The sequence below is a fragment of the Bombina bombina genome, chromosome 3, assembly GCF_027579735.1.
Source record: "Bombina bombina isolate aBomBom1 chromosome 3, aBomBom1.pri, whole genome shotgun sequence".
Lineage (NCBI taxonomy): Eukaryota > Metazoa > Chordata > Amphibia > Anura > Bombinatoridae > Bombina > Bombina bombina.
In genome coordinates this window covers 132,328,425-132,339,142 of record NC_069501.1, presented here as the reverse complement: position 1 = coordinate 132,339,142, position 10,718 = coordinate 132,328,425, and positions in this window count along the sequence as shown.

The window sequence follows — 10,718 nt, the reverse complement described above, 5'->3', positions numbered from 1 at the left end:
ATAGTTTAATAATGTAATTTTAGTATAATAGTTAGGGTAGATTAATTAATAGTTTAATATAGTTTATTGTAATTTTAGTATAATAGTTAGGGTAGATTAATTAATAGTTTAATATAGTTTAATGTAATTGTAGTATAATGGTTAGGGTAGGTTAATTAATAGTTTAATATAGTTTATTTTAATTCTAAAGGTAAGTTTTAATTTATTATAAGATAAGGATGATGTAATTTTAATGTAAAGTTAGCGGGTTGTTAGGTTTAGGGGTTAATAGGTTAATTTAGTTTATGGCGATGTGGGGGGCTGGCGGTTTAGGGGTTAATAGGTTTAGTGAGTTGTGGCGGTGTCGGGGAGCGGCAGAATAGGGGTTAATAAATTTATTAGAGTTGCGGTGGGCTCCGGGAGCAGCGGGATAGGGGTTAATAACTTTATTTAGTTGCGGCGGGGTCCGGGAGCGGCGGGATAGGGGTTAAACATTTTAGTATAGTGGAGGTGTTTAATGATAGGGCAGAAATAAAGCTGAAAAAAAGCTGAATGGGCAGCGAGATCGATGACTGTTAGTATAAGTGAACGTACTTGGTGCGCGGCTTTTTGACAGCTTTTTTGATAAACAAGGAATAAGCACATAGAAGACTAGCTGGTCTGCTGCAGAAAACCAGCCTGCCCCTATTGGCACAATTGGGTGCCTTTACGTCATCTTCTCCAGTGAGGATCGTAAATACCGCCTCAGCATACAGCACTTTGTGATTCATCTCCAGGCTGCTGCTTTAACGAACCAGTTGAAAGGAACTGCAGATGCCTATGAGGATTTTTTCTGAAGGGTGATTACTTACCTCATATCGATTGAGGTCTTTTAAAGTAAGTGTTTAGAAATAGGGGAGATTTCATCCCTGTAAATATTATTATACTTCTATAGAAGACTGGCGCAGAACAAAAGACTTTTATACACATATATATATATATATATATGTATATATATATATATATATATATATAGATAGATAGATAGATAGATAGATAGATAGATAGATAGATAATATATATAGGACACACACACACATACATATACATACACACATACAAATATGTATATTTGGCTCAATGAAATATAGGGCTAGTCTTTAATTTTTTCCAGGGCTGCTTTTTATTCCCTGTCGGGACCTGGATTTGGTAAAAAATAATGGTCTCCTCAATGCTGAGAGTTACAGGCAGATACTTATCCATGATGCAATACCATCAGAGAGGCACTATCTTCAGTGTATAGAAGAAGAGAATCCTGGAAGTGATGGTATAGTCCCTATTTGGGATTAGATGAAGATGTTTGGAACAATCTACTTGTCGAGTTCCTTAAAAAACTGTGTGCAAGCATAGAGAGAGAGATTCACACATTAGAGAGACATATATTAGAGACATTAGAGAGACATAAAATAGAGAGATATTAAACTAAATACCAAAATGTTTAATTAAGCAAAGTACAAATTTAAATGTACCTTCATTTAATTTAATTTGCATGTTTTTCCTGTACTTAACCTCTGCATAAATGTGTCTCTCTGCTAGACAGGCTGGAATGTGTACTGCATACATAAGTATTATGCAGTTCACATGTACGTAATACAGTGACCTGATAGGTTAATACCGGATCTCATTTACATTTGACCCATAACTGGCCATGGCAAATGAGACCAAATAAACATATTCAAAAGGCTGTATCCCTTTAGTTCTTGATTTGCAAAACAGCATATTGTGCTAAAAATAACAGTTTTAAATGCTTTAAAAATACTTATTTTGCTTGCAGATTTTATGTCTTGCAGTGCCTAATTATTTATCGCTATATACTGTACGTGTAATAAATAAACGTTAATATCTCTATAAATAGGAGAAATGTGTTTAGCTGCGCACTGACTCATAACACAGTGCTCCTAAGTTTCACAATATCACTGACTGTAACATTAAATTCTTCATCTAAATACCCTGTGCCCACATTCCATGTCTAATTACCTTTGCAAATGTAAGGCTAGATAACGCCTTATCTTCCATGATCTCACCAAACGTTTTCCCGTGAAACATTCATCAGACTTGGTTTTAGACACCTTGCAGAAAACCCTGTCTTCGAATTTACATCACAAGTTTAACCATTTATCTGGCATAATTAGTTTAACTTAAATTATATTGTAAAAACAAATATCAGTGTGTAGACATGTTTTTAAACTAACAAATGTAATATAGCTTGATATTTTAAATTATTATATCTTAATTTAACATAAATGACTCGTCTATTTTTTTTTCCTATGGCTGTAAAAACATTGCTTGAAACTGAATATCTCAAGGGTTATGCACTAAAGGAATAAAATGCAGAGAAATATATTTTAACAAAATTCTACTCATTAAAACTGATTAACATGTTTACACAGCTTTAAGACAGAAAAGGCAATGCACATGTGCAATACATATCTTTATAATTTGTGTTTATTGTCCTTATGACTACTTTTAAACCAATCCGATTATAAGCCTAAACATTCTAATACATTCCACCAAAATATGCTAAATAGTAGAGAGTTGCATTTAACTTTTGCCCGGTATATACCCGTCTGTTGAAATTCAGTACAATGAAGTCACAAATACGTGGAAACAGAGAGCAATATATATCATGTCATCAGTAATATGTGAGTAAAAATATGGTAAAACAACAGAATGTGCACCAGATTACAAGTGGGGCATTATTTAGCGATTTTGCTCGCCAACATGCGCTAACATCAGGACTTTGGATATTTTAACCATGTTAACTTCTTCTCCGCATGGCCTTCAATAGGGCGTACATTGAAAAAGAAACTAACACTTATCGTTTGCGTGCTAACCTGACACTGCATTAGAGCTACAGCGCCAACACGAAGGTAGTTACAAATATTTTACAATCCAATGTTCTTCACATAGGATAAAATGTTCTATTTATTTTTTAACCCCTTAACGCTGTTAGGACGGCATGGGACGTCCTAACCGGTCTGCAGCCTCTTACACAGCATGGGAATTCAAACTGGGGGATGCCGAGCATCATAGGCAGTCCCCCATAATCCGATCCCACTCTTAAAATCACATAATCACATAGGCTGTCGTGTGATTTAATTTTTAAAGCTAGTGTTTACATCGGAACGAAGTTCCGTTGTTAAAAACTTGGCCCCGCCATGAAGGGGTTAAAATATAGTTCTATAGATATCTGATGTATTTCTTGTAAAATATATATCTATACATATATATATATATATATATATATATGTGTGTATGTGAATATATAGTTATTTTTATTTATATATATATATATATATATATATATACAGTATATCTATATCTATATCTATATCTATATATATATATATATATATATATATATATATATATGAATATATGTTTAAAAATACATAGAACATTGGAAGGTAAAATATTTATGGTACATACACAGTAAAACACAATATGAAAAATTAAAAGTGATTTTTCTTATTTTCAGGTATTTGTGTGGAAACGGCTCTATAGTATATATATACAAATATATATGTGTATACATGTGTATATACATATGTGTATACATATCTACACCTATAAACATAAATACACATGTATACATGTATATACATACTGTATGTATTTATACATACATACACACTTTGTAGATATATACAGTATATATATATATATATATATATATATATATATATATATACACACACACAATATAGCCCTTTCCATTCAAATACCTTCATATACCATATACCTTTTAACTTTTTTTAATATTTATATGAATATTTTTATTAGATAGTGTATATATGATTGACACATTGGGGGGTAGTTATCAACATGTGAACTTTCCTGCCTTCACCGGCCCAATATGCCCGCCTAAGCTCGCCTACCTTCGCCGCCGCGGACCTGAAAAAATACGCCTCAGTTATCAAAAAAAGCTGTCAAAAAGCCGCGGGGCGATGAGCAGCGGACTGTGAGAGTTATCACACATCCGATCTCGCTGCTCTTCGGCTGTTTGACAGCTTTCTTGCTAGCCTGTCACTAAGCAACCACACTAAACTACACTGTTCTACCCCCTATACCGGCGCCACCGGAGCCCCCCGCAACTAAATAAACTTACTAACCCCTAAACCGCCGCTCCTAGACCCTGCCGCAAGTCTTATAAATGTATTAACCCCTAAACCGCCGCTCCCAGACACCGCCGCAACTCTTATAAATGTATTAACCCCTAAACCGCCACTCCCGGACACCGCTGCCACCTACATTATACCTAGTAACCCCTATCCTGCCCTCCCTATACCGTCGCCCTCTATAATAAAGTTATTAACCCCTATCCTGCTGATCCCGCACCTCGCCGCAAATAATTAAATAGTTTAACCCCTAAACCACCGCTCCCTGAACCCGCCGCAACCTATATTAAATTTATTAACCCCTATCCTGCCCCCCCTACACCGTCGCCACCTATAATAAATTTATTAACCCCTATCCTGCCCCCCACTACACCGCCGCCACTGTAATAAAATTATTAACCCCTAAACCTAAGTCTAACACTAACCCTAACACCCCCCTAACTTAAATATTAATTAAATAAATCTAAATAATATTTCTATTATGAACTAAGTTAATCCTATTTAAAACTAAATACTTACCTATAAAATAAACCATAATATAGCTACAATATAAATACTAATTATATTGTAGCTATCTTAGGATTTATTTTTATTTTACAGGTACCTTTCAATTTATTTTAACTAGGTACAATAGCTATTAAATAGTTATTAACTATTTAATAGCTTACCTAGCTAAAATAAAGAGAAATTTACCTGTAAAATAAAAACTAACCTATGTTACAATTACACCTAACACTACACTATACTTTAATAAATTATTCCTATTTAAAACTAAATACTTACCTGTAAAATAAACCCTAATATAGCTACAATATAATTAATAATTACATTGTAGCTATCTTAGGATTTATATTTATTTTACAGGTAACTTTGTATTTATTTTAGCTAGTTAGAATAGTTATTAAATAGTTATTAACTATTTAATAATTACCTAGCTAAAAGAAATACAAAGTTACCTGTAAAATAAATCCTAACCTAAGTTACAATTAAACCTAACACTACACTATCATTAAATAAATTAAATAAACTACCTACAAATAACTACAATTAAATACAATTACATAAACTAACTAAAGTACAAAAAATAAAAAAAGCTAAGTTACAAAAAATAAAAAAAATAAGTTACAAACATTTAAAAAATATTACAACAATTTTAAGATACTTACACCTAATCTAAGCCCCCTAATAAAATAACAAACCCCCCCAAAATAAAAAAATGCCCTACCCTATTCTACATTAAAAAAGTTCAAAGCTCTTTTACCTTACCAGCCCTCAAAAGGGCCTTTTGTGGGGGCATGCCCCAAAGAGTTTAGCTCTTTTGCCTGTAAAATAAAAATACAACCCCCCCAACATTAAAACCCACCACCCACATACCCCTAATCTAACCCAAACCCCCCTTAAAATAACCTAACACTAATCCCCTGAAGATCATCCTACCTTTAGTTGTCTTCACTGAATGGAACTGAAGAGGACATCCGGACCGGCAGAAGTTATCCTCCAAGGGGCGCTGAAGAAATCTTCCATCCGATGAAGTGATCCTCCAAGCGGCACTGAAGAAATCTTCCATCCGGGCGAGGTCATCTTCCAAGAGGCGCTGAAGAAGTCTTCTATCCAGGCGAGGTCATCTTCGAAGCCGGGTCTTGAATCTTCATCCCGCCGACGAATGAAGGCTCCTTTAAGGGACGTCATCCAAGATGGCGTCCCTTCAATTCCGATTGGCTGATAGGATTCTATCAGCCATATGGAATTAAGGTAGGAAAAATCTGATTGGCTGATGGAATCAGCCAATCAGATTGAGTTCGCATTCTATTGGCTGAATCAGCCAATCAGAATTTTCCTACCTTAATTCCGATTGGCTGATAGAATCCTATCAGCCAATCGGAATTGAAGGGACGCCATATTGGATGACGTCCCTTAAAGGAGCCTTCATTCGTCGGTAGTTCGTCAGGAAAGAAGGATGTTCCGCGTCGGCGGGATGAAGATTCAAGACCCGGCTTCGAAGATGACCTCGCCCGGATAGAAGACTTCTTCAGCGCCTCTTGGAAGATGACTTCGCCCAGATGGAAGATTTCTTCAGCGCCGCTTGGAGGATCACTTCATCGGATGGAAGATTTCTTCAGCGACCCTTGGAGGATAACTTCTGCCGGTCCGGATGTCCTCTTCAGTTCCATCGGTGGCTCGGCTGAGTGAAGACAACTAAAGGTAGGATGATCTTCAGGGGATTAGTGTTAGGTTATTTTAAGGGGGGTTTGGGTTAGATTAGGGGTATGTGGGTGGTGGGTTTTAATGTTGGGGGGTTGTATTTTTATTTTACAGGCAAAAGAGCTGAACTTTTTGGAGCATGCCACCACAAAAGGCCCTATTGAGGGCTGGTAAGGTAAAAGAGCTTTGAACTTTTTTAATGTAGAATAGGGTAGGGCATTTTTTTAATTTGGGGGGTTTGTTATTTTATTAGGGGGCTTAGATTAGGTGTAAGTAGCTTAAAATTGTTGTAATATTTTTTAAATGTTTGTAACTTATTTTTTTATTTTTTGTACTTTAGTTAGTTTATGTAATTGTATTTAATTGTAGTTATTTGTAGGTAGTTTATTTAATTTATTTAATGATAGTGTAGTGTTAGGTTTAATTGTAACTTAGGTTAGGATTTATTTTACAGGTAATTTTGTATTTCTTTTAGCTAGGTAGTTATTAAATAGTTAATAACTATTTAAAAACTATTCTAACTATCTAAAATAAATACAAAGTTACCTGTAAAATAAATATAAATCCTAAGATAGCTACAATGTAATTATTAATTATATTGTAGCTATCTTAGGGTTTATTTTACAGGTAAGTATTTAGTTTTAAATAGGAATAATTTATTAAAGTATAGTGTAGTGTTAGGTGTAATTGTAACATAGGTTAGTTTTTATTTTACAGGTAAATTTCTCTTTATTTTAGCTAGGTAAACTATTAAATAGTTATTAACTATTTAATAGCTATTGTACCTAGTTAAAACAAATTGAAAGGTACCTGTAAAATAAAAATAAATCCTAAGATAGCTACAATATAATTATTATTTATATTGTAGCTATATTAGGGTTTATTTTATAGGTAAGTATTTAGTTTTAAATAGGATTAACTTAGTTCATAATAGAAATATTATTTAGATTTATTTAATTAATATTTAAGTTAGGGGGGTGTTAGGGTTAGTGTTAGACTTAGGTTTAGGGGTTAATAATTTTATTACAGTGGCGGCGGTGTAGTGGGGGGCAGGATAGGGGTTAATAAATTTATTATAGGTGGCAACGGTGTAGAAGGGGGCAGGATAGGGGTAAATAAATTTATTATAGGTGGCGACGGTGTAGGGGGGCAGGATAGGGGTTAATAAATTTAATATAGGTTGCGGGGGTCCGGGCGGTTTAGGGGTTAAACTATTTATTTAGTTGCGGCGAGGTGCGGGATCGGCAGGATAGGGGTTAATAAATTTATTATAGAGGGCGGCGGTATAGGGGGGGCAGGATAGGGGTTACTAGGTATAATGTAGTTGGCGGTGGGCTCCGGGAGCGGCGGTTTAGGGGTTAATATGTATAGAGTAGCTTGCGGTGGGCTCCGGGAGCGGCGGTTTAGGGGTTAACATATTTATTATAGTGTCGGTGGGCTCCGGGAGCGGCGGTTTAGGGGGTAATAACTTTATTTAGTTGCGGTGGTGTAGGGGGGACAGATTAGTGGTGTTTAGACTCGGGGGTACATGTTAGGGTGTTAGGTGCAGACAGCTCCCATAGGAATGAATGGGATGTCTGGCAGCAGCGAACTTGTACTTTCGCTATGGTCAGACTCCCATTGATTCCTATGGGATCCGCCGCCTCCAGGCTGGCGGTTTGAAAACCAGGTACTCTGAGCCGTAAAAGTGCCGCGCGTACCTGCTAATTTTTTGATAACTAGCAAAAGTAGTGAGATTGTGCCGTACTTGTGTGCGGAACATCTGGAGTGACGTAAGAATCGATCTGTGTCGGACTGAGTCCGGCGGATCGAAGTTTACGTCACAAAATTCTACTTTTGCCGGTCTGTAGCCTTTGATAACTAAGGCGAATCAGCCTCGCCACAAATACGCTGCGGAATTCCAGCGTATTTGAGGTTGACGGCTTGATAACTAGGCCCCATTATTTTAATGTATTTATGTTGTGTTTGGTGCAACTTTTAAGTTAGCCTTATTCCTTTACGCAAGGACTTCAGTTATGCTAACATGACAAGCGCAAATTTACTTTGTGCTTGTGCGGTTGCATTTACTTTAAACTTGTAATGTGAGTGCAAGTTAGCGCAGGCGCAATATTTCAATGTTGCGTACAAGCTAACATTAGAGCACCACTTGTACTCTAGCTCTGTATGTTAGCTGTTTTTCTTTTCTGTTAATAATTAAGGGAATGGGGAAGAGTGATTTTGGGTGGTGGGTGCTTGTGAAATATAAAAAAAAAATAAGGAATGAAAAAGAAAGAGAGAGGGTAAAGTGCAAGATATGTAGGTGCAATATAGGTTAGTTGTAGAGACAAATTTTTTTTCCACAGCCATTGTAGCTCCCTTTATACTATGTTTGTAGCAATGACTTGCTTAAGGGCTTGATTTATCAAGCTACGGCGGACAGGGGTGCACATATGCGCCCCTGTTCTCTGTAGCTCGCCTCTGGCGGATTGAATTCCCCTGGCGTAATTTAACATTGCACGTGAGCGCTATTTTGTGCTCGAGTGCAATTCTGCCCCCTGCCTGCGCACAGCCAATCACGCATGGGCAGGTGCTGTCAATCTCCCCGGTTGAACGAGACCGGGAGATAGAAATTCTCCACCAAAGAGATGGAGAAGTATCTAGAAGTAACAGTCTGATGATCGCTGCTTGATAAATTGTGACTGCAGGTTCTCTTGTGAGAACCTGCAGTCGCAGAGAGGCGAAGGGCTTGATATAAATCGAGCCATGAGTGTCTTGTTTATCATCTGCAACTGCTCTGATTATAGGGGTATAATAAATTAATGTGCTTAGTCCTATGAAGAGTAAATTTGTATTCAAGCTCAGATGAAAATGTTAAGTAATTACATTAGTAGCTCATACTGACAAACTTCACAAAAACATAGAAACATAAATTATCTTGACAGACCAGTAAGATTTAGATCACCTGGGCCATATATTTTGATGGCAGATAAAAACCATAGAGCGAACAAGACTACCCATATTTCATAGAATGGATAAGCTTATTTGGTTTGTAGGATAGCTTTATGCTTATCTGACACATTTTTGAAGTGTCTGTCTTCACAATCTCTAATGGAAGTTAATTATATGAATCAGCCATCCTTTCAACAAAGAATGGATTTCACAAATAATATAAAATAAAGTAGATCTTGTTCCAAAAAAGTATGGGTACCCCAGCTTTAGAGAGAAACATTACCTCAGAGCTCTATATCAACAAGTGGCACTTGTCGGGGAGCCATCATTTTATATAACTCATATTTACATTTCTTATTTAAATTCCCAGCCAGGGAACCTGTCGGCCCGCATTCAGCGTGAGGGGGGGGGGCAACATTCGTCACTCACATTTATCATTGAATTTGCTTGTGCAGCCCACCCAGCCACCTGATGTCACCCAACAATGTAGTGCTATTCAATCATTCCATTTGGCAAAGGTTGGTAAGCTTTTGCCCTGCATTTAGAGTGCTCCAAATCTGTGTCCACAGCTTGATAAATAGAGCCCATATTGCTTAAGACACATGTATGCTCTTGAGCCTACCACAATATAATCTCATGGAAGGAAGCTCATTTTTAGCAGTACTAAATAAAAAGAAGCAAATTTGATAACATATGCTGTCGGCATTCAGCACTGCACAAGCAGTTTTAGTGAACTGCTTGTGCAATGCCCCCCCCTGCCTCTAGCAGGGGGTGTCAATCAACCCGATCGTATTCATTCAGGTTGATTGCTGTACGGATCCAGTTAAGGAGCAGTGGTCTTAAAACATTAAGTGCATAAATAGAGATTATGTATTTTCCACCTGCATGTGCATTTATTTAAAACCTATATATTGCTCTACATTAGTTAACCCTTTTTACCTAAGAGTAAGCATTATCAGTTTATTAAAGGGATGAAAAACACTTTTTGTATTTGTGAAAAAATAATGGGAGGCCAAAATACATTCTGTAACTTAGTTTTACCCCACTATTCTACAAATCATAAATGACCAGAGAACCTTTGTTTTTTACTTAAATGTATACATATTAAATGTAAACTTAGCGCTGAGGAATCTGTTGGCGCTCTACAAATAACCGATAATAATAATAAACTAAAGTTTTTTTTCTTATTTTTTTCTGGGGGGGGGATGTTTTAAAAGTGATTGAAAGGGATATGGAATATGACAAGTTGTTGGACTGGGAATGGCTCAAAGGTATATATATATGCTCCATAACTTGTCTGTCTGCTCTGAGGTCGCGGACAGAAATCAACCCGATCGAATACGATCGGATTGATTGTTAACCCTTGCTAGCGGCCGCGAATCTGCAGGGGGCGGAATTGCACCAGCAGTTCACAAGAACTGTGGCGAACATGATACGCTACTTCGTAGCGTA